Genomic DNA, 25,505 nt, shown 5'->3' with positions numbered 1-25,505 from the left:
AAGCTCACCCTTTTGCACATCGATCAGAGTTCGGCCTGTAGCTAAGAACGGTCTTCCCAAGATAATGGGAATCTTCTTATCTTCCTCGAAGTCCAGTATGAAAAAATCCATTGGGAAGATGAGTTTATCTACCTTAACCAAGACATCCTCCACTACACCTCGCGGATAAGTTATGGAACGGTCAGCTAGTTGTAAAGACATGTTTACCGGATTTGGATCAGGCAGACCACATTTCTTAAAAATGGACAAGGGCATCAGATTGTTGCTAGCTCCCAAGTCACACAAATATTTGTCAAAAGATAGATTTCCAATGGTACAAGGTATCGTGAAGCTTCCTGGATCTTTAAGTTTAGGAGAAAATTTGTGTTACAGTACAGCACTGCACTCTTCCGTTAGAGCAACAGTTTCCAACTCCTCAAGTTTAAGCTTCAGAGATAGAATACCCTTCATGAACTTAGCATAGCTCGGCATCTGTTCTAGAGCTTCCGCAAAATGTATGTTAATGTGCAACTTCTTGAAAACCTCCAAAAACTTAGCAAATTGCTTGTCGAACTTCTGCTTCTGAAGTCTTTTAGGATATGGAGGTGGCAGATAGACTTGTTTGACTCCTGTATTCTGCTCTGGAGGAGTTTTTTCAACAGCATTCTTCTTTGGTTCAGCTTTGCCATCCTTTTTCTCAACAGAATCAGTAAAAATCTGATTTTCTGAATTTTGGGAAGGCGCGGGCGCACTACTTAATGGCGCGGGTACGCCTGCATTCTGGAATTTTTTTTCAGAATCTTCATTTTCTTGATTTTAAGGGCTAGCGACCTTTCCAGATCTCAGAGTTATTGTCTTCAACTAATCTTTGACTTCTCTCTTGCCTAGATTAGCCTCTGTGTCACTCGGAAGAGTTCCTTGAGGTCGGTACAATAAGGCGTTAGCAATCTGCCCTATTTGATTCTCTAAAGTTTTGATAGAAATAGCTTGGCTTTTGCACATAAGCCTAAACTCCTCCAATTCATATTTTTTATTAGAAGATAGACCGGCACCTCCATGAGATTAGTTTTGCATCCCATGTGGCTGAAATTGTTGCCTCGGTGCAAACTGTTGCTAAAAACCAGGAGGATTGAAAGGCTTATTTCCAAACTGCTGGTAAGGTTGTTGCATACCACCCTGATTATTGCTCCAGCTGAAGTTAGGATTATTTCAGTTGTTAGGATAATAAGTAGCAGGAACAGGTTGCTGTGACCTCTGAAAGTTGCTCACAAACTGAGCTGATTCACTAGATATAGCATATTGCTCCGTCACAAACGATCCTGCACAAAGCTCACAAACACTCATTATTGGTTGAACACCATAGTTGGTTAGAGAATCAACCTTCATAGTCAACTACTTTAACTGAGTAGCAATAGTCGTAGCCGTATCCACCTCCAGAATTCCTGCTACCTTGCATTTTGGTAGCCTCTGAGTTGGATTATGATATTCATTTGCAGCCATCATCTCAATCAGATCATACGCTTCATCATAGCTTTTAGCCCATAAAGCTCCTCCTGATGTTGCATTGAGCATGGGTCTTGACTGTTCTCCCAAATCATTATAAAAGTAATTGATCACCATCCAGTCAGGCATCCCATTGTGAGGACACTTTTAAGCATCTCCTTGTAGCACTCCCAAACTTCACTTAAAGATTCTCCCGATTGCTGTGCAAATTGAGTAAAAGCATTCCTGATTGCAGCGGTCTTTCCCATAGGGAAGAATTTAGTAAGGAATTTCTGAGAAAGATCCTCTCAAGTAGCAATAAAACCAGCTGGTAGAGAGTGTAACCAGCTCCTAGCTTTATCCCTCAGAGAGAATGGGAAAAGTCTCAATTTCAAAACATCTTCAAAAATATTATTGAACTTGAAGGTGTCGCATATCTCGATGAAATCCCTAATGTGCATATTGGGATATTCCGTTGGGGCACCCCCAAACTTGACTAAATTATGTACAATCTGAATTGTGCCAGGCTTGATCTAAAAGGTATTAGTTGTGATAGCTGGCATGGCAATGCTAGATTGAATGTCATTGATCTTAGGTTGAGAAAAATCCATTAACGCTTTTGTTGGTGTTGTTGGTTCCGTCATTGTAATGATCGCTTCTTCTTCAACATTCTCAACTTCTTCAAAAACTTCTTCTTCCACTTCTTCGACTACTTTATCTTCTTCAATTATTTCCTTACGAGATTGAGACCGTGTTCGCATACACGCTCTCTAGAGTACTTGAAACACAACAATGTAATCTTATAAATAAAATAATCCGAGTCAGTGAACTTTAATGACCACTGATGTCAAGCACATAAACTAAAATTTAACACCGATCCCCGGCAGCGGCGCCAAAAACTTGTTCGCACTAAAACACATGGGAAATTATACGCAAGCACACGTGATCACAAGTAGTATAAGATATAAGTCAAGTTCGTTCCCACAGGGATTGGTTTAGGTTAAGTTTAAATTATGCACCTATGTAACAATGTATGATTATTGTTCACAGCTAAGAAAAGTAACACGTTTGATTTGATTAACTACTTAAGAGATTATACTAGAATATATTAACTAAGAGATTAAAAGGGAATTAGTTATATGAGAATAAAACATTGGATTCTAACTTCATTAAATGCTTCATCCAAAGTTTATGTCTTTATCAATAGCAAGCGATGGTGATGATAACTAATCAGATAACACGAAATTAGTATACGCTATCTTTCGATATACGTATACCCTACTACTAACCATCCACAATCAAGATAGAAGTTAAGTAGACACCAATTATGCTTAGACCCTATATGTCTATATATTTTTGAAAATATAACGGTTTAAGAGCAGGTTATCTATTATTATTACATAGGGTCTGTAAGATGGTTAAAATTACACTACGAATTATGCATGTCAATTCATACATAAACTTATACTAGCATGGCAAGTTCTAAACCTCTATATTCACTGTCGCTTCAATAGAGATTAACAAACAATCTTAGATTTTAGCTACGCATCAAAGACGAATAAGCACAACCAAACTAGGAAATCATAAATCACCACACACTAAAGACTTAGAACAATCAACTATTGAAATCCATAAATAAATCCGCCAGAACCACGTGACAACGATTAGTTCATGATCGAACACATCGCCACCATGGGTTACAATGAAAACATGGTACTAATTATGTTCATAATACTACGAGAGAATATAAAGGTAATAGGGTTTAGAACAAAGCAAAATCAAGCATCCAAAAGTATCGCCTAAATCGAATAATATAAAAGTATGAAACTAGATCGTCTTCTCCTTAGCCGTCTTGTGTGCTCTAGGTCTTCTTAATGTTCTCCCTGGCTTCCTTGTTATTGAAAACGTCTTTTTATATTTATATTCTTGACCTCTTATTAGCATAAAAACATTGGAAAACTCCTTTCTTCCTTGTGACTAGTGCCCTACAATGAATTAACACAAAAACACATTAAAAACACCACATACTTGAGTCCAAGACACCAAATTAAGCCGATATAAAGCGTTCCAAGTGGATATAATTTCCACTTATCAAAGGGTAATTAGCTTGATGAAGGATAAGGATACAAGCACAAGAATGTGGAAGGTTGTGATGTTTGAAATGTTACATATTGAATTCTCAATGATCAGAAGAAGCTCGGGATATGGCTGTTCGGATGTCATCAGGATTTGATGTACCGTCAGGATTTGGTATGTCATCAGGATTTGTATGGCATCAGTATTTGAAGACAGTCAGCGTTAAAAGATTTGTTCTGTTCCTTATAATATGGAGCAGATATTTGTTACGTCTGAGTTATAGGAATTTATCTGTTTAGTTTAAGATATGTATCAGTTTTAGTTAGTTTTTGATAATGCATATCTTAGATTAATTTGTTGTAGTTGTGTAGTATATAAACACAGTTTAGGTCATCACTTAGATGAATCACACTTGAGAATCATTCGACCTAGCAGCTCTCAAGAACATCAGTATTTCTTGAGAGGATTTTGTAACAGTTTTTATCAGATATATAAAAAGCTGTTATATTTTATTACTTGTTCGAAATATTTATACAATTGTATCCAACCCCCTTAAACAATTGTATCTTTACTGGGCAACAATTGGTATCAGAGCACACTGATAAATTTACAATCAGAAACGATCTAAACATGTCTCTAAACAAGTATGAAAGCATTAAAATTCCCATAAGGAAAAAGACTGAATATCCAACATGGAAGGTGAAGATGCTCATGTACCTGGAAGCTACAGATCCAGATTATCTAGACGTAATCAATGATGGACCCTTCATGCCAATAAAACTGGTGCCTGCAACTCCTACTGTTGCTGAACATTATCAACTGAAGGAGAAGACGGAATGGACACCAGAAGAGAAAGTAGTTGTGCTGAAAGATGTAAAGGTAAGAAACATTTCGCATACAGTCTTGATTATGTGATGTCAAACAGGGTCATAGCCTACAAGACTGCCAAAGAAATCTGGGATGCTATTGAAACTCAATGTCAAGGAACCATGGCTATCAAGAAGAACAGAAGGGCTGTTCTGATTCAAGAATATGAACACTTTGAGGCCAAACCTGATGAAAGTCTCACTGACATCTATGACAGATTTTTGACCCTGCTCAACAATCTATCTTTGGTGGGAAAGGTGTATGATCGAGAGTACTCAAACACCAAGTTTCTGAGAGCCTTGAGTGAAGAATGGGAGACTCAAACTTCAATCATATGACATCAGTATGATCTGGACGTAATTACTCTGGATGAAGTCTATGGTATGCTGAGAACTCATGATTTGGAGGTTCAGCAAAGGAGAGAGAGGAAAAGCAACAAAGGGAAATCTGTTGCTTTGAAAGTGAATGATAAAGCTTCAAGAGAAAAGTCTGTTGGAGCTGCAAGAAAGAAGAACAATTTGCCTGAATCAGATACTGATGATTCATCATCAAATTTTGATGATGATACTGATTCTGAAACTGATGAGAACATGATAGATTCTGATGTCATGCAAATGGCCGCATTGTTGGTTAAGGGCTTCAGGACGATGCAGTTCAGGAAGTCCAAGAACAACAAAAGCTTCAGGAAGAAGTTTACTGGAAGTGAAAGGAAGTCAACTGGGAGAAAAGATGGAAAGGACTTCAGAGCTGGGAAGGTAGACAGGATAAAGATCAAGTGCTACAACTGTGATGAACCTGGTCACTTTGCCTAAGAGTGCAAGAAAACAAAGCATGATAAAGGGAAGAGCAAAGCCCTGATCACTTCAAGAAAGAATTGGATGGACTCCTCTGAATCTAAAGATGAAAACACATGATATGCACTGATGGCCAGTCTTGATGATCCGCTGCTTCTGAGCCTAAGGACAAATTCCTTTCTTCTCTTTTGATACTGAAAATATATCTGAATTGAAATCTATTCTTAAATCTTTGTATGGTAGCTTTAAGAATAAGACTTTAGAAAATGATAGACTTATAACTGAAATTAAGACCTTGAAATCTAGGAATGATCAGTTAGAGTCTGACTTAATGCATCAGATAGATTTGCAGAAAGAATGTGAAAGAGCTAAACATACAGTTAAGATTTTTTAGGCTAGATATAGTATGTTAGAAAAGGATCTAAAAAATAAGAGAAAACCCCTTAAAGCCTGGACTGATTCAGGAAAAAAGGTTCATGAGATGATCTCAAAGAAAAACTGGAGAGAATGCATAGGCTATAAAGATGGAATTAAGGATGTTAACACTGAAAATAAAATTTCCCTTAAAACTCATATTAACTTTATTTTATCAGAAGCTGATGAACCCAAATCCACTTTTGAAAAGGATTCAAAATCAGTATCACAAGAAAAACTGGTAAGTGATAAAACTTAAAAAAAGAAAAGCAAGGAAACCATTAAATCTGTTAAGAAAGAAAAGAACATAGGACTTTTGACAGCAAGATAATTGAAAAAGAAAATATATGAGGTTACTGACAAACCTCAAGAGTCCTAAAAGAAACAGGAATGGTAAGCAAGGTATTATAAAGGATTCAAATTACAAGGTTGTTCCCAATGCTCCTAGGAAAACTTGTTTTAACTGTAGAAATACTAATCATCTTGCTATTGATTGCAGGAGGAATAAGAAAAGGAAAACTGCTATTCTTGAGTCTGATGTTAGGGGTAGATCAATATTTTATAAACCACAAAATCCTTGTTTTCATTGTGGTAGTAGTTGGCATTCGATTTATACTTGTAGTTCTTATCACAAGTTGTATCATAATTACTATGAACCTTTGCCTAAGTTTAATAAATTTGCTTGTGTTAGGTCACACAACACTGTAGAAGGGGGTTGAATACAGTGTAGAATATAATCAAATTAATTTAAAACATAAGTAACAGAAAACAGATGTATTCGATAAAATAAACCCTGTTACAATGGAACTGTTCTCTCTCAGTGATGAACAAATATCATGAGAGCTGCTAGGTTACAATGTATGATCTTCTCGATGATCGTAACTCTTATAGTGTAAACCTATGTCTCTGTTTATATAAATACACAGTTACAAGATAACTTCTAATTGATATGGAATATAATTTTGTCTCCTAAAATATATCAATCAGATATATTATATAAATCTTCTAGTCCTCTAACTCTTTCCATGCATATATTCTTCTTGTATTAGTCTCGATCTTCTTTCTTGTAAATCAGCTTCCTTCCTTAACTGTTAGTCCTCCAGTACTTAAGTTCTGATATCCATCTTCTGATATTATCTTCTGATAATCTAAGTCCTGATATCCTTAAGTCCTAACTTCCAGTAAGTCCTGATTCCAGTAAGAACTGATATTTCCTGTTAATTAAGATCTGAAAACTAAACATGAAACATATTAGACATGACATCTCAAATATATCCAACAATCTCCCCAACTTGTAAATTATACAAGAATGTACAAGTTAATAGATTTGATGATGTCAAAAACATTTAAGTTCAAATGCAATAAGAGTTTAATAAGACTATTAATTACAACTTATAAAAGATCCAGCTTTACCAACATCACTGAATTAATCTGAATCCATAATGATTCTTAACAAAATCATTTATCAGATTATCTTCATCTTTCTTCAGAACTTCAGCTAACTGTGTTTTGACCTGCATCAGTTCTTTTTTTTACTATCACCAATTTGATAAATGGATGTTCTGAGAGCTTGAATGGATGTTCTTTCAAGTCCATCACCAAGTCTGATAACCTTAGGATGTGAAGAGTTTTCATTATAACATAAGCATCTTCCTTTTAGAATAACTTCCACCTTAGCAGAATTCTTCAACATAGGAATTTCTCTTCCATCACCTTCAGTAATCATTTGAAGAGTCCATGTCAACCGGGGGCTTATATATAATAAAAAGAAGACATTTTTAATAACAAGGAAGTCAGGGAGAACATTAAGAAGACTTAGAGCACACGAGAAGGCTAAGGAGAAGAAGATTTAGTTTTCACTTTTGTATTCTTCGATTAAGGCGATACTTTTGGATGCTTGTTTTTGATTTGTTCTAAACCCTAGTTTTTCTATATTCTATCGTAGTATTCTGAACTTATTTATTACCATATTTTCATTGGAACCCATGGTGATGATATGTTTGATCATGAACTAATCATTGTCTTGGGGTACTAGAGGATTTATTTATGGATTTTAATAGTTGATTGTTCTAAATTATTAGTGTGTGGTGATTTATGATTTCCTAGTTTGGTTGTGCTTATTCATCTTTGATGCGTAGCTAACATCTAAAATTATTTGTTAATCTCTATTGAAGCAATAATGAATATAGAGATTTAGAACTTGCCATGCTAGCATAGGTTTATCTATGAATTGACATGCATAATTCGTGGAGTAATTTTAGCCATCTTACACACTCTATGTAATCACAATAGATAACTTGTTCTTAAACTGTTATGTTTTCAAATTCTATAGACATATAGGGTCTAAGAATAATTGGTGTCTATTTGGCTTCTATCTTGATTGTGGATGCTCAGTAGTAGGGTATGTTACGACCGGCATTTTATGTAATATTATTTATGGATTTGATATAATATTAAAGTCAAATGAAAATATATTCAATGATTGTACGCTAGTGTGAGTGAAAATTTCTGCATTATAAATTTGCTTTGTGTAGTATATGATTTTTCAAAGTAAGAGTTTATTTAATTTCTTTATTTTTGATTTATAAGGAATATTCTAAGCTTTGGAAAAATTCCTTTTAAAAGTTATTTTATTCACAAATTTCAAAAGTGATTTTATAAAATTTCTAAAAATCCAAGTTATTTTATGGTATAAATTTTAAAATTTTTGAACTTGTATTTTATTTTATAAAAATAAATCTTTACAAATTTTATTTGTTATAATTATCAAATTACATAAGAGACCATGCATGCAAATCACCCTTCTATTCTCTCAAAGGGCAAATAAGACTTTTCCAACCCCACTAACTCATTTGATTATTACCAAATTACTACATTAGCCTTGCATGCAAAATGGCCTAACTTTAACCAAGGGACATTTTTGTAAGTTCTCACTTCCACTCATTATTTATAAACCAAATAGCATAAAAAAAAAATCAAAGTGGGAGAAATCATTCCACTCATTCCACACTCCAACACACCACAAATTTTCTCTCTTTTCCCCCTCCCACCTTGCTCTCGGCCGAAGGCCAAATCCCCCACCCCCTTCCATTTTTCAATTCATTCTTCATCTTCCCAAGTGTAAATCTTTTACCTACATTCATCTTATATCCTTTCCAAGTGTTTTGAGACTTGGAAGTTGAAGTTCCATGGATGCATGTGTAGTTCTTATGTGATCTCCAAAGAGAAACTCTTGATTCTTGTGAATTCAAGAGCTCTCTATGAGATATATTATGTATATATGCTAACTAAGTGTTTTATGGAGATATCATGCTTTAAAATCCTTTGCATGCTACTGAAATTTCATTATATATTTATGTTTAGCCATGCATGCTAGTTTTAAGACATTAAAATGATGATCAACCATGTTTTGCATGCTATTCTTTTCGAAATCATGTTGTTATGTTTAAAAATCTATAAATGCGAAATAGGTGTGCTTAAAATAGATTGTTTCCATGATAAATTTCTTATTAATACTTAAAAGAAGTTATATTTCAAGATTATTAAGGATGAGTATTAGGTGCAAGTCGATTTTGCAAGCATTTAAAACTTTATGCCTAGCCGAAATCTTGTTATGTGCTTTCCATGAGTTGCATGTTATATATTTGGTTGCATGTTGTTGTTTTTGGGCATGGATGATCTCACCCAAGGTTATTTTGAGAATAAAGGAGTTAGTTCAGTAGATTACCATGTATAAGTCTTGGTTTAAGTATTGAGTTGTTGTTAGTTGAGTTTGTCAAGTCAAAACCTTGGAAAATGAGAGTTATAGTTTCTGCAGAAAATCAGTTTAGTACCCTGAGGTTTAGAGTGAGTTTTGACCATGTCATTGATGTGCACTTTGAGACCCAAGCCACCAGAAGTTATTATTGGGAGTATATAAAAGTTTTTAGGTGTTGGTTGGAGGTTTGCATGTCATTTGGTTAGGTGCACAAGTAGAATCACAAAATCTGTCCAGCAGGGGACAGTTTTGTTGCAACTTAGAAATAGGGAGATTTGACCATGTCATGGGTAGGCCCTCATTAGGCCCAATTGGGCCTTAGTTAGAGGGAGTGTCAGAGAAGTTTTTCCAACCATAGTACATAGGATATGAGTTAGAACCATGTGTCACAAGTTAATTCAAGTCAGGGCGTTTTCTGCCCAGAAAAATAGGGGAACCTTGGACTTTTAGCCTAGGCCCAAGCCAGGCCCTTAAGCCACATCAAGTTTGTGAGATGCCCTTAGGTCAGGGGAGTCTTGTGTAAAAGTTTTTTAGGAAAACTTGTAGTTTAAGAGTGTCTAATGCACTCAAGAAACCATAGTTGTCATTCTGAAATTTGCACCAGTGAGCACTTTCACTTATCACATAGTTTTAGAACACTTAGAAGTGAGTATTAGGTCAACCACCATAGTTGTAAGATAGTATAAGGTCAGTAGAGCAAAAGGCACAAGTGAGGGTCAATAGGTGTTGGATAATTTAGGAAAGGCACATCGAGTTAGGAAGCCAAAATTAGAAGACTATGTCTAGTTTAGCGACCAAGTGACTTAAGTGGTGAGTCGAGATCATCCAAGCCTAGTGTTGCATTATGGTATATATGTTGTTATTTGATATTAATATACGATATGTGATTATGTGGCTACGTGTGTACATTTGAAATATAAAGGTGGATATAAAATTAAGTGCATATAGGCCTAAGTGCCATCCGTGTTTAATTTCGGGTTGAAAAGAGGTTAAGATGGTAAGAATATATTATAATGGGGATTATTATTATTTATGTAGGATCTCGAGACGAGGAAAAACTTGCCATAAAGGTCGAGTGAAGCTCCAGTTGCTCCTACCAGTCAGACCAGACCAGCCTTTCTCAAGGCAAATGATTCAACTTGACCTTCGTACTTACCGTAAACAGTTCATATATATATCGATGCAATTATCCTGAGTCCTTTTGATATATTTAAATCAAGCGTATCTTTTGTTTATCTTTGAGTTATATAGAGATGCCATGAACCCTCGAGTACGTATTGCAAGTAGTTCAAAAGTCTTTCATGATAGTTTAATGCCATGATAAAATGAAGAGTTGATATATTACTTGATTGATCCTCTTGATTAACATGTTGATGATTCCTAAGTATTGATATCTCATCCTGATACTTGAACCCCTATAGATTCATACCTTGAACCCCGAACGTCAGATACTAATCAAAGTGATTCCCCATTGATTGATACCCCTCTTTCTTATCCTAAAAAGCCTGATAATTCTGTTATATCCTGAGTTAAAGATCATTTCTGCATACCTTAACACCCTTAGTATTCATGAAGCTTACCTTCTTGATGATCCAGCACTTGAACCTTGATGAGAAACCATTGCTTTGAGCCCAAATTGGCATTACCCTTCATATTATCCATTAGCCTCACTAAATCCTCTTGTCCAATCTTTGATATATGAAAACCATTCAATTACTTGAATCCTCTTGTCCAATCTTTGATATATGAAAACCATTCAATTACTTGAATAGAAAATAGCTTTGTGAATCATGGCTCTGATATTCAGTACCTTATTTCCCGTGTTTCGAGTTGATCTATAATTCCTTGATAAAAATGTTTACTGTAAAAAGAGATTTTGATATAATTCGGCATCAGTTTTTTTTTGAAATAAATAAAATGTGGGTTTTTAGTCCCAAAGGGGGATAAATGTTTTTCTTTGAATAGTGGATCTGGACTGAGACGCGAGTCCTTTCCACACTTATATTAGGCTTAAAAGTTGCCTAGGGATTCCCTTTATGGTTTTAGAACCCAGCGAGGTTCGGGATTACTTCGCGGCTGATCACCGGCTGTAATCCATAGCGTCATAAAATGATTTTGATTAAGACATGATTTTAAGATTGTTTTGATACAAGTAAAATGATGCCATCTCACATACTTTTATCTCTCGTTATCATTGGTTATGTCTTTCCATTGTCATTCTTAAAGGTATATCTCGATTTATGTTTTGTGTCGTACTATTAGCACTTGTTGAGCATTTGGCTCACTCCTTGCTTTACCCTGATATTACAGCTAGCAGCTATGGTTAGATTCAAGCAGACTGCCTGTAAGACCTGTGATGCTGATGCTTATGTTCGAGCGCAGGTAGAATAAGTAATAATAGTTTGTGTGAGGACTCGGTACTTTTAATCAGATGTAATAGTTGGTAGTGTTGGGCTGTTCCAAACCCTAAACTGTAAGATCTTGGAGTTGGTTGTGTATTCTTCATTTAAAATATTGTAATAGTTATATTTAATTTGCTGTTTAAGTTGGGGGTGTGACAGGGTATGCGTATATCGAAAGATAGCGTATGCTAATTTCGTGTGATCTGATTAGTTATCATGACCATCGCATACTATTGATAAAGACATAAACTTTGAATGAAGTATTTAATGAAGTTAGAATCCCATGTTTTATCTCATATAAGTAAATCAGTTTTATTCTCTTAGTTAATGCATGCGAGTATCATCACTTTAATTAGTTAATTAACTCAAATTTGATACTTGTCTTAACAGTGAATAATAACCATACATTGTTGCATAAGTGCATATTCTGTTTAAACCAGTCTATGTGGGAACAAACTTAATTTTAAACTACTTGTGATCGCGTACGCTTACGTGTATTTTCTGCGAACACCCTTGTCTCACTACTATCATGCATAAACTCACTATTTCATGCAAATCTTCATTTTCATATCTCTGTTCACTAACAAAAACATCTTCATCACAATCATCAACAAGATTCACATAATCTACGTTATCACGCTTGCGTGTATTTCCTGCGAAAACCCTTGTCTCACTACTATCATGCATAAACTCACTATTTCATGCAAATCTTCATTTTCATATCTATGTTCACTAACAAAAACATCTTCATCACAATCATCAACAAGATTCATATAATCTAGGTTATCATTTGTTAGGTCACATGACACTGTAGAATGGGGTTGCATACAGTGTAGAATACAATCAAATCGATTTCGAACACAAGTAACAGTAAACATATATATTCGATATAATGAACTTTGTTATAATGGAACTGTTCTCTCTCAGTGATGAACAAATATCATGAGAGCTGCTAGGTTACAATGTATGATCTTCTCGATAATGATAACACGTATAGTGTAAACCTATGTCTGTGTTTATATAGTACACAGTTACAAGATAACTTCTAATTGATATGAAATATAATTCTGTCTCCTAAAATATATCAATCAGATATCTTATACAATTCTTTAAGTCCTCTAACTCTTTCCATGCATATCTTCTTTTTGTATTAATCTCGATCTTCTTTCCTGTAAATCAGCTTCCTTCCTTAACTGTTAGTCCTCCAGTACTTAAGTTCTGATACCCATCTTCTGATATTATCTTCTGATAATCTAAGTCCTGATATTCTTAAGTTCTGACTTCTAGTAAGTACTGATTGCAGTAAGTACTGATATTTCCTGTTTGTTAATATCTGAAAACTAAACATGAAACATATTAGACATGACATCTCAAATATATCTAACAATCTCCCCCAACTTGTAAATTGTGCAAAATATACAAGTTAATAAATTTGATGATGTCAAAAACATTTAAGTTCAAATGCAATAAGAGTTTAATAAGACTATTAACTACAACTTACAGTCCTTTTAGCTTTACCAACTTCACTGGATCAATCTGAATCCATAATGATTCTTAACAAAATCTCTTACCAGCTTGTCTTCAGCTTTTCTCAGAATTTCAACTAACTGTGCTTTAACCTGCATCAGTTCTTCATCTTTACAATCACCAATCTGATAAATGGCTGTTCTGAGAGCTTGAATTGATGTTCTTTCAAGTTCATCACCAAGTTTGATAACTCCAGGATGTGAAGAGTTTTCATTATAACATAAGCATTTTCCTTTCAGAATAACTTCTACCTTAGCAGAATTCTTCAGCATAGGAATTTCTCTTTCATCATCTTCAGTAATCATTGGTATATACTAAGAAGTCTTTGTACCAGAGATTCTAAATAGATCTCTTATAGCCTTCAAAATGTATTCTGACCATCTTCTTGTAACATCAGATTTTACTTCCGGAAGATAATGAATATGTTGAAGTTCTCTGATAGACTTCTTTAATACATCAATATCAGCTAATCTATAAGTCCTTCCATCATTAAGAAATAAGATCAATTTCTCTTTTAGATTCTCCTTATCATGAGCATCTATCATAACTTGAGCAGACAACACCTTGTCAAGGTGCCTTTTTTTAATTTGTTCATATGGTTTGTCTGTCAACATGAAAGGATCTCTTAGAGTAACCTCTACTCCAGTTTGAATCTTCTCTTCATCAGAACCTAATCCAGCTCTATCTCTAGTTTGCTTGGCTCTCAACCCAAATGTAGCAAGTTGATTAATCATGAGATTGGATTTTTGTTCAACTGGAGTAGCTTTCTTCCATAACAGCTTCTTCTTAACAACAATTGTCATTTTATCCAAATGAACTTGAGAATTGTCAGTAGTTGATGTCTTGATAGCTTGATCAGAATTTGTTGTTTCTTCTGTACCTTCCTGTCCTTTATTCTGAACAACAACTTGAGCAGTGTCATAGGTTATTTTAGAATCTTCATTTATCTTTCTTCTTTTCAGAATTTGAACAGTTTCATCTTCAACAAGATTATCATCAGTTACTTGAACTATTTTACATACTGGTTTCATCAGATCTTGAGAAGTTTTTAAGTCCAGTGACTTGGTTGGTTCATAAATTTTTCCTTTCCCTTTGTCTTTGGGATCACTCTCAGTCTGTGATCTAGTCTTGAACTTTGAAGTTTCAGAATTTAACTTTTCCTTGATCACAATGCCTTTTTCCTTAGGCCTTGGAGGTTTCTTTGCATCAGAAGCTTTAGACTTAGGATTTGTCTTCTCAGCAGCAAATATAGCTTATTCCTCCTTGAGAGTTTCTAAATCCATTCCTGGATTAAGTTTCAGAAATAATCTTCTTGCTATCTCCTCATCAAGTGTCTGGAGTTTAGGATCTTTATAATAAACAGTAGTCTGCTTCCCCTTTAACTTCAGAGTTTGCAAAAACCTCTGAGAGTCTTCAGATCCTGACTGAATCAGAATATCAGAACTTGACATCATACTTTGTTTATCACCACTTGACTTCAGTCTTTGAGCATTCACAGCATCAGAACTTGACTTGTTCTGAATAGAAGATTTTCCTTGAACTTCTCTTTGACCTCTGCTCTTTCAGAGTTTCCCTGGTCATCACCTTTATCATCCTTTTTCTTCAGTTCTTAAGTAGGTGATCATTTGGACTTAACTACCTTCTCCCCCTTTTTGGCATCATCGTGAAGTAAGAGAGAAAGAAGAAGTTCAACTGAAGATTGGATTTCATCCAATTGAGCTTTCTGAGAAGCTTGATTATCCAGGACCTCAGCAATTTGGGCCTGTTGCTCCTCTTGAGTTTTCTCAATGGTTTCAACTTTTTCAGAAATAGGTCTGATATACCTGTTCTTATCAAGCTTGATCTGTAGATCTAGCTTATCAACATATTCCCTAAGTGTATCAACCTTTTCATGATTAGAAGTATGTAGACCTTGAAGATGTTTTGTAGACAGAGCTGTGATCTTGAGTTGTGTCTTGAAATCAGCATTTGTGAGCAACTCATCAGCTTTTGTAATATGCTCTGTCAGAACTTTAGAACATGGAATAAAATCTGATTCATTCCACTTCTTGGTCCATTCAACACCTCTGTGAGTATCCTCCCAAGGAATATGTGCTTCCTTTTCAACAAATTTCTTCACCAATTCTTCCTTTCCCAGAATAGGTACTAGAGTCTCAGCAGAAACACTGTCATCAGAACTTGAGGAAGACTCATTCTGTTCTGATAGCTCAACATTGTGTGAAGCAACTGGAGATTCAAGAATAACATCATATAAATTCTTATCAGCAGAATTTATCTCCAGAGCTGGTGTCTTTAATGTAGATAGAGCTTCCAGATAAAGAACTTCATGTATATTCAAATTATGAATATCTATTTCAGAATTATCAGTTTGTTCTTTAGCATCATCTGTAGCTTTAATAGGAGAGACAGGAGGGGTAACAACTGTGTCATTAGCAGTGTCTTTGGCTTGAGTTGGAAGGGCTTCAATGATAATCAGTTCTTGTGAGATCAGAGATTCTTGATCCCCTTCCTCAGCTTCTTTAGTATCTTCTGATATAGCCTTAGCCAAATACCTACTAGCCTTCATTTTCTTCAATCTCCTTGCCAATGAAGGAGTTGCTTCAGTAACATCAGAATTTACAGATTTCCTTTTCAATGTATCAGAACTTTGAGCTGCTTTCTCTTTCTGAGAAGTAACATTCTCAGCTTCGACTGTCACAAGTTCAGATGCATGAACCCGTGCTTCAACTATCACAGGTTCAGATGCATGAACTCGTGCTTCAAATGTTTCCTCTTCACTCTCAGACTCATCTCTGAGAATCATCTTCCTTCTCTTTTATGGAGGTTGAGGAACAGACTTTGTCCTCTTAGAAGGTTTGGAAGATGAAGGTCTGGTTGTTTGTGCTGATGGTTGAGAAGTTTGAGATGTTTGTGTAGAGGTGGTAGGTGCTGATGGTTGAGGTTCTGATGGTTAGACATCAGGATATAGTGCAGTGTATTTAACTGGATCATAGGTTATTAAGGCTTGTTTGACAGATAAAGGAACTCGGAGGGGTCTTAACACAGCTTTCTTATTATCAGTAGATAATAAGTCATTAAAAGCTCTTTTAGCTAGTCTGAATGATGGAATTAATTCACTAGCTGATTGGAGCTTGTAATAACTCGAATTTTTGAGACCCTGTAAAACGTTTAATGAATAGTAACCCTGACAGACGGGAAAACTTTTGAGCCCACACTATATAGTGCATAAGAAAATGAGTTTCGGAATCGATATTACAACTATACGTCCCAAATGAGTGTATGTAAACACTATTAGTTTTCGAAGAAAACGAATTTTGAAAAATGACCGTAATTACGACTTATCAAGTATTACGGGAATCACAATATAATTACGAGATTAAAATCCTACGGATTTATATTCAATTAGGATAAATAAAAATATAAGGAATAAATACGAAAAGAATTACATTGCGAACCATTTACGAATAAGTATTGCGAAGAACGTTTAAGTAACCGAGCGAACGCGTAAACGATTAATTAAACGTAACGCACTAACTAAACCATGGTAAGGAAGTAACCATGGTTACTTCATCAAATAGTGAGCTAACCCTAGGATGACCAAGCTAGCTAGCAAATAGTGTGCTAAGGAGCTAACCTTGTAGTTTAGCTTGTAAGCTAGCAAGCTACAAAGATTTGTCCATGGATTTGGAGACAAGGAATAAACCTAAGCTATCCTAGGAAGAATAAAGATCAACTTGCAAAGATATCAAGTCACCTTCCAAGAAGCAACCTAGAAATCATCCAAGAGAAGCAACCAAGTGCTATAAATACCCCCCCCTCACAAAGCTCCCATTCGGCTATTTTGAAGAAAAAAGGGGAATTGCAATTCAAAACTCCAAGCTCTAGTTCTTGTAAAATCCCACAATTATTTCCCAAGCATCCTAGCAACTAAACTAAGATAAGAAAAATCTTTCATCTCTTTTTATCAAGGTTTGATGGGTGGAATAAATTCAAGAAACTCACTAGTGAATAGTGTGAATAGTAACCTCTCTTTGGTTTCTTGATTTTAATGGTGGTTTTAGGTTCCAAAAATCATACCAAGCACTTCCAAGCCTCCACCATCCTCAAGAAAACATCTCAAGCTTTCAAGAAAGGTAAAAATATTTGGCCTAACTTTATTTAAGGTTCATGTTTAAGATCCATTTAGTGGGTGTTAGTAAACCTAGCTGACTAAGTGTTATTGATGAAATCTTGATGATTAAGTTAAGTAGATTTAAGGTTGGTTGTTGTTGCCTCAAGAACATGATTTTCTTGAGAGGAGTTTGTGTGTTGATGATGATATGATGATTGTTGGTGGTTGTGTTGATAGTTAAGGCGTAAACGAAACCCCGATCGTAAACGTAACTTCGTTAAAACCAACAAACCGTAACTTTAAGTTTCTGCAGAAAGTCTCGAAGTTGTAAACTGTAGATTCTTGATAAATAACCTTTGTTTAAGATAGACAATGTTATAAGGATCGTTTAGGCGCTTGAATCGCTTAATACCGATTTACGGATCAAAAGTTATGATCGTTTTAGTAAAAGTATTTTACGCGACAAAAACTGCTACGAATCACGAACTTTGAAAATATAAAAGATAAACATAAAAGTATTCATAAATCATGAAATTTTTACAGAGAGTAAAATGTGGACTTTCCTAACTGTCATAAAAATTTCAAGTGAAAATAATGATTTCTCAATTTTATAAATATGTCGGAGCCGAGATTGCGCGAGTAGAAACCGCAAGAATCCTTAAGCGGAGCCGACAACAATAATGAGAATGAACTCAAGATACTTAGGAAAATGAGGTGACCATAAAGTGTTTATGACTTAAAAGAAATGTTAAGGATAGTATGAGTTGAGAGGGTGTATAATGAGTAGCGCATGAGTGCGAGTTACCGTGAATTAGGACGGAACCTAACGAAATGAAATGTGTTTATGGTTATAGATTTCCGAGCGGAACCTAGAGCGGAACCTAGAGCATCCTCCACCTCGAGATACCCAGGAAAGTTTACAAACCCAACTCTATTTTACTGTTGTATTGTGAAAGGATTGTTTTACTATCATCGCTTAAATACCATGTTTGCCATGATACGTAGTTTTTGAATTTTCGCATAATATAGCGATGTTGTACGCTAAGTATATATCGTAAAATGTTATTTCGCTTTAAGCGTAATGTATTGTATAAGACCAAGGGTCGGTCGGATATTAAGATAAAACCTGGGAATCGTTCCGGAGATATTATAGGACGGTTATATATCCATAGTGGTACGTTTTAAAGGGACTCATCATCCACTTACGAAACATTAAAACACCTCGAACTTTTAAAACGATTTCCCAATGAGCATATTCCCTCAACTATATTTTATTGATTCGGATATTAAATATTATATACGTATTCCTTTATTGTAGGAGTAGTATACTTCAACGTTTATTTATTACAAACCCGATTAATCATTATAGATTATTAATTATGTAAACACAAACCAGTTGAGGAATACTATTTAAATAAATCTTTTAAAAGAATAACTCATTCGAGGTATGATGAATATCAATTATCATTTAATTATTTATAGACTACTATTTAATTAATAATTATTTATTAAAGGATTGTTATTGATTTAAAGATCATAGATCCTGATATACCTTCTGATTTAGAAGTATCATTCGAATAATTTCAGATCGTCGGTGAATATTATCCCGACTTATTATTATATTGAATATAGTTTCAAGAAGAAACTTTTCCCCTTATTAATTATCTGTTGACAACGGTCAACACACATCCCTAGTACTTCCTCCAAAATTCTCGAAAGTACGTATATACATATATATACAATTATATTTTAAAAAGATAAACTATCTCTATCAACAAGCAAAACACTTGGGGAACTTCGATGTGGTTGAAGTTCCCGAGATTGATAGAATTCTGTTGAAGGACAATGGAGGGGTAGACTCTGGTACTACGTGTGCTGGATGGGCTACCAAAGGTACCGCAGGCGAAGGTACTTTGTGTACTCAGGAACTTGTGAAGTATGTGTATACCCGAAAATGGGACACGTAGCCCGAATGCGGCCAGGGTAATACCCGAGAGATGACGGTATTCGTCCTTTTACTAGTAAAGAAGGTTACTTTCCGTAGGACAACTGATCATCGTATGCGGTGGCTCCTGTGAGATGTCCAAACTCTTCCAATTGGAATTGATATGCAATACCGTAACCCAAGCCTAGGTGCTGGGATTACTATTAAGGTATTCGCTGGTTATAAAACCCCCTTAAAAGAATTGTTTTCATAAGAAGGTGTGGGACACCAAGAAATATACTCTTAAATAAAACATATATATAATATATGATGTTATTATACAGTCATTTTATACTGTACATTATTATGCTGAGCATCTTAGCTCACACTTGTTTTCTTAAATTGACACAACACAACAGTGAATCAAGATGCATGCCATGAGAACCACAGCCAGGAAACGGGTAGGAAATGGCCAGCTGTTCCGTAGATTATTTGGTGCAGTACCTCAGGTAGTCGGAATAAGCTGGATTAGTTTTCAGTTGTTTATAGTTCGGCTTATTTATAAGTATGGTTTATGTAATATAAGAAATAAGAAACGTATATTGGGTCGGCGGATTAACCTTACTTAAAGGTCACCCCCGGTAAGACTAATTACATTTGGGTTGTAATAAAATTTCTCTAGTAATGATGGTGTTAGATATATTTGATAATGTCATGGCTAATATGATTTATGTTTAGTTTTTAGATCTTACTTTAACAGGATAAATCAGTACTTACTGGAAGTCAGGACTTAAGGATATCAGTACTTATATTATCAGGAGATAATCATCAGAAGATGGATATCAGAACTTAAGTGCTGAAGGATGTTCAGATAAGGATAGTAGATGATTAAAGGAAAGAAGAGCGAGATAAACATAAGAAGAGATATGCATGAAGAAGGAGTTCCATGAAGAATGGAATACTTGGAAGAAAAGATATCTGATTGATATATTTTAGGAAGCAGAATTATATTCCATATCAATTAGCGATTATCTTGTAACTGTGTAGTATATAAACACAGACATAGGGTTTACACTATAAGTGTTATCATATTTTGAGAAGATTATTCATTGTAACCCTAGCAGCTCTCGTGATATTTGTTCATCACTGAGAGGTAACAGTTCCATACTGTAACAGAGTTTATTGTTTCAATAAAGTTTGTTTTCTGTTACTTGAAATATTAAAAGTTTGATTTGATTGTATTTTACACTGTATTCACCCCCTCTACAGTGTGTGTGACCTCACAAGTGGTATCAGAGCTTATCTGTTAACGCACATACAGTTAAAGATCCAAACACAATCATGTCTGACACAGAAACTCCAACTAAGCCTACCAAAACTGAAGAACCACCAAAGACACAAATTCAGAGTCGGTATGAGACCATCAGAGTTCCCATACTGAGACCATCTGAATATCCCATATGAAAGGTGAGGATGACCATGTTCCTGGAAGCAACAGATCCAGAATATCTTGATAGAATCAAGGAAGGGCCTCACAAACCAACCAAGCTCGCAGTTGCAGTTGCAGGTGAAGCAGCAAAGACTGTACCAAAGGAAAAGAGTGATTATACTGCTGAAGATATAGCATCAATTGCTAAGGATGCTAAGGTACGACACTTACTGCATAGTGCCATTGATAATGTAATGTCAAACAGGGCAATTAACTGCAAGACTGCTAAGGAGATATGGGATGCTCTGGAAACAAGGTGTGAGGGAACTGATACAATTAAGAAGAACAGGAAAACAATACTCACTCAAGAGTATGAACACTTTGACTCAAAGTCTAATGAGTCATTGACTGATTTATATGATAGATTTGTCAAACTCTTGAATGATTTGTCATTGGTTGATAAGGAGTATGATCTTGAAGATTCAAACCTTAAATTCCTGTTAGCTCTTCCTGAATGCTGGGATTTGAAGGCAACAACAATAAGAGACAACTACAATCTTGATGAAACAACTCTTGATGAAATTTATGGAATGCTCAAGACTCATGAACTTGAGATGGAACAAAGAAGCAAGAGGAAAGGAGGAAAGTCAAGGACAGTTGCTCTTAAGGCTGAAGAAGAATCCCCCAAGGCAGTTACCTCAAGGAAAGACAAGGGTAAAGCTCTTTTCACAAAGTTTGATAATGAGTCATCAAGTTCTGAAAGTGATGATGACTCAGATTCTGAAAACTTGCCTGAGACTGATGCTGATGAGGAGATGATGAAGCTGTGTGCTCTTATGGTGAAAGGGATCACAAAGATTGCATACAGAAAGTTCAGGAAGGGAAAGAAGTTTTCCAAGAAAGGCACAAGTTCTGATAAGAAAAATTTCAGAAGATCTGAGGGCAGAGGAGGAAAGTCTGACAGAGGAGATTATACCAATGTCAAATGCTATAACTGTGGTGAGAAAGGCCACATATCTCCTGATTGCAAGAAAGTGAAGGGTGACAAAGGCAAGGCTCTTGTCACAAAGAAGAAAAGCTGGACAGACACCTCAGACTCTGAAAGTGAGGAGAACTATGCTTTGATGGCAAATGCTGATAAAGAAAGTGCTGAGAGCAGTTCTGAAGCTGTTGAAACAAAGGTACCTCAGACTACTTATGCTTTTCATACTGATGATATTAATGAGTTGAGAAGATATCTTAAAACCATATTTGTTAGTTATAGAGATCAAACTTTAACATGTGAAAGATTAACTTCTGAAAATATTGCCTTTAAGAAAAGAAATGATTTCTTAGAAAAAGAGTTAGTTATGTTCCATCAAACTCAGAAGGATAGAGATGATGCCTTTTATGTTAGGGATGAAGTGCTAAAAATGAATGAATCTCTAAAAACTGAGTTAGAAAAGGAAAGAGAGATTATCAGGACTTGGACTAACTCTGGCAGAACAACTCAAAATTTGCTAAGTAGTGAAAATTGGAAAGAGGGCTTAGGTTATGGAGAGGATAAGAATGATAAAGGAACTGTAGAAATTAAGCCTGTTGTTAAGCAAAAGCCAAAGTTAAAACATGTTAAGTTCGTAACTGTAAAGTCTGATAATGAGAAATCAGAAGTTAAAGTGGAATTAACTTCTGACAAACTAAAACAGGAAAAGACAGCTGAAGTAAACATAGGCTTAATGACTAAGAAGCAGCTTAAGCATAAGCTGAAAGATGTTAAGAATGCAAACAAGGTAAAATCACCTAGGAAAAATAAGAATGGAAAGGAAGGTGTGAATAAAAGCAATGATTATAAACCTGTTCCTAATGCTCCTAGGAAAACATGTCATAACTGTGGAAGTTCTAACCATCTGGCTTCTTTTTGCAGGAAGAATAAGAACATTAACTCCTTACCTTCAAAATCAGGAGTTAAGAGTCAGTCTATTAGATACAAACCACAAAATCCTTGTTTTCATTATGGAAGTTTATGGAATTCTATTTATACTTGTAAGGAATATCATAGTTTGTACTATGATTATTATCAAATAAAACCTTCTTTGAAGAAAGTTTCCATTGTTCCTTCTAGTGTAAATTCTGATTCAAAGTCTGATAGTGTAAGTTCTGATAAGAAAAATGTTAACATAAACTCTGATGCTAAATCCGCTGTAAATGTTAACAAACTTGATAAGGCCAAAGGATCCAAGCAAGTCTGGGTCCTTAAAACTAATCATTAGTGGTCTTTGTGATTGCAGGGCAACATGAAAAATATTCTAGTTCTGGACAGTGGATGTTCAGGACATATGACTGGAAATAAAGCCCTACTATCAGACTTTATGGAGAAAGCTGGCCCAAGTGTTTCTTATGGAGATGGCAACATTGGAAAAACATTGGGATATGGCAATATCAATCTTGGGAATGTCATCATTAAAAAAGTAGCTCTGGTCTCAGGACTTAAATATAATTTGCTGAGTATAAGTCAAATTTGTGACAGAGGTTATCAATTTGCTGAGTATAAGAACACTGTGAAGTTGTGAGTAAATCTAAAGGCAAAGTTGTTCTGAAAGGATACAGGCATGGTAACATTTATGAAGCTAAGCTTTCAACAAATACTGATAGTTCTGCAATCTGTCTGATGAGTAAAGCATCAATTGAAGAAAGCTGGAATTGGCACAAGAAACTCTCTCATTTAAATTTCAACAATATAAATGAGCTGGTCAAGAAAGATCTTGTGAGAGGACTGCCAAAGTCAGTATTTGCTCCTGATGGCCTTTGTGATTCTTGTCAGAAGGCCAAACAAAGAAAATCTTCATTCAAGAGCAAGACTGAATCATCAATTCTTGAGCCTCATCATCTATTACATATTGATCTATTTGGTCCAGTGAATGTCATGTCTATTGCAAAGAAGAAATATGTATTGGTCATAGTGGATGAGTTCACTAGATACACATAGGTGTATTTCTTGCACACAAAAAGTGAAACTGCATATATCTTGATTGATCATGTTAAATAACTGGATAAAGTGGTCAAAGACTCTGTGAAAACAATAAGGAGTGATAATGGCACCGAGTTCAAGAATTTGATAATGGAAGAGTTCTGCAAAAACCATGGAATTAAGCAGGAATTTTCTGCTCCTGGAACTCCACAACAAAATGAGTTGTTGAAAGGAAGAATAGAACTCTCATTGAAGCTGCACGGACAATGCTTGAAGAAGCAAAGCTTCCAACCTATTTCTGGGCTAAAGCTGTGCAAACTGCTTGTTTTATTCAAAATGCAACACTCATTAACAAGCAAGGAAAAACACCATATGAGATGGTGAAGAAAAAGAAGCCAAATCTGAAGTACTTTCATGTATGTGGATGCAAGTGTTTTGTTCTCAAGACTCATCCTGAACAGCTATCCAAGTTTGATCTAAAAGCTGATGAAGGAATCTTTTCTTGGATATCCACTTTCCACAAAAGCCTTCAGAGTCTATAATTTGAGAACAAGAGTGATCATGGAATCTATCAATGTCTCTTTTGATGACAAGAAGATTACTGGTCTTGAAGATTTTATTGACCATGATCAGCTGAGATTTGAAAATGAAGACTCAAATTCTGATACTGAAAATCCTGACAGTCTAAGTCCTGATACTGTAAACTCTGATGGATTAAACTCTGATGCTATTGAAACTGTGGTGACTACGCCAAAGGAAGATGCACCTATACAGGGGGAGCATACTCAAGATCGTACCACATCTCAAGAAGCAACAGAACATACATCTGGCTCTTCAAGTTTTGATTCGTCAAGTTCTGATAAGCCAAGTTCTGAAAGTGCTGAAAATCTAAATTCTTAAGAATCCAACTCAGAGAGCATAGTTCCAGGGGGAGCATCAGAAAATGAAATTGAAGACAGCATGGATCATGGGGGAGCATCCAGTTCTAGAGAAAACCTTCCATCTGCAAGGAAGTGGACTAAATCACATACACCTGATTTGATAATCGGAAATCCTGATGCAGGTGTCAGAACTAGAACATGTACTTCAAACGAATGTCTCTACAATTCTTTTCTCTCTCAGACTGAGCCAAAGAAAGTGGAAGAAGCTCTTCAAGATGCTGATTGGATGCAAGCAATACAGGAAGAGTTAAATGAATTTGAAAGAAACAAAGTCTGGACCCTAGTGCCAAGACCAAAGAATAGATCTGTTGTTGGTACAAAGTGGGTATTCAGAAACAAAACTGACAGTGATGGCATAATTACAAGGAATAAGGCAAGGCTGGTTGCAAAAGGATATTCTCAACAGGAGGGAATTGATTATGATGAAACATTTGCACCAGTTGCTAGGTTAGAAGCCATAAGGATATTTTTGGCTTATGCTGCTCACAAAAAGTTTACTGTCTTTCAAATGGATGTGAAAAGTGCTTTTCTCAATGGAGAATTGGAGGAGGAAGTATATGTTGAACAACCTCCAAGCTTTGTAGATTCCAAACATCCAGATTATGTCTACGGGCTTGATAAAGCACTTTATGGACTTAAGCAAGCTCCTAGAGCATGGTATGAGACTTTAGCTCAGTTTCTTCTGGAAAGTGGATTCAACAGAGGAACTATAGACAAAACATTGTTCTACCTCAACCATGGAAAGGACTTACTTCTGGTCTAGATTTATGTTGATGATATCATTTTTGGGTCTACAAATGACAGACTTTGCAAGAAGTTTGCCAAACTGATGCAGTCAAGGTATCAGATGAGTAT

At 35.5% G+C, this 25,505-nt stretch overlaps 1 non-coding gene across 1 annotated transcript; it reads left to right on the top strand.

Annotated features, from left to right (window-relative positions):
• The first annotated feature begins 1,609 nt into the window (after positions 1–1,609).
• On the top strand, positions 1,610–1,715 carry LOC141722238 (small nucleolar RNA R71). Its single transcript, XR_012575258.1, has one exon. It is a non-coding gene; the product is annotated as a small nucleolar RNA R71 (small nucleolar RNA).
• The last annotated feature ends 23,790 nt before the right edge of the window (positions 1,716–25,505 follow it).

Source organism: Apium graveolens, chromosome 4 (assembly GCF_009905375.1).
Source record: "Apium graveolens cultivar Ventura chromosome 4, ASM990537v1, whole genome shotgun sequence".
Classification (NCBI taxonomy): domain Eukaryota; kingdom Viridiplantae; phylum Streptophyta; class Magnoliopsida; order Apiales; family Apiaceae; genus Apium; species Apium graveolens.
This window is presented reverse-complemented; position numbering and strand designations above follow the sequence as displayed.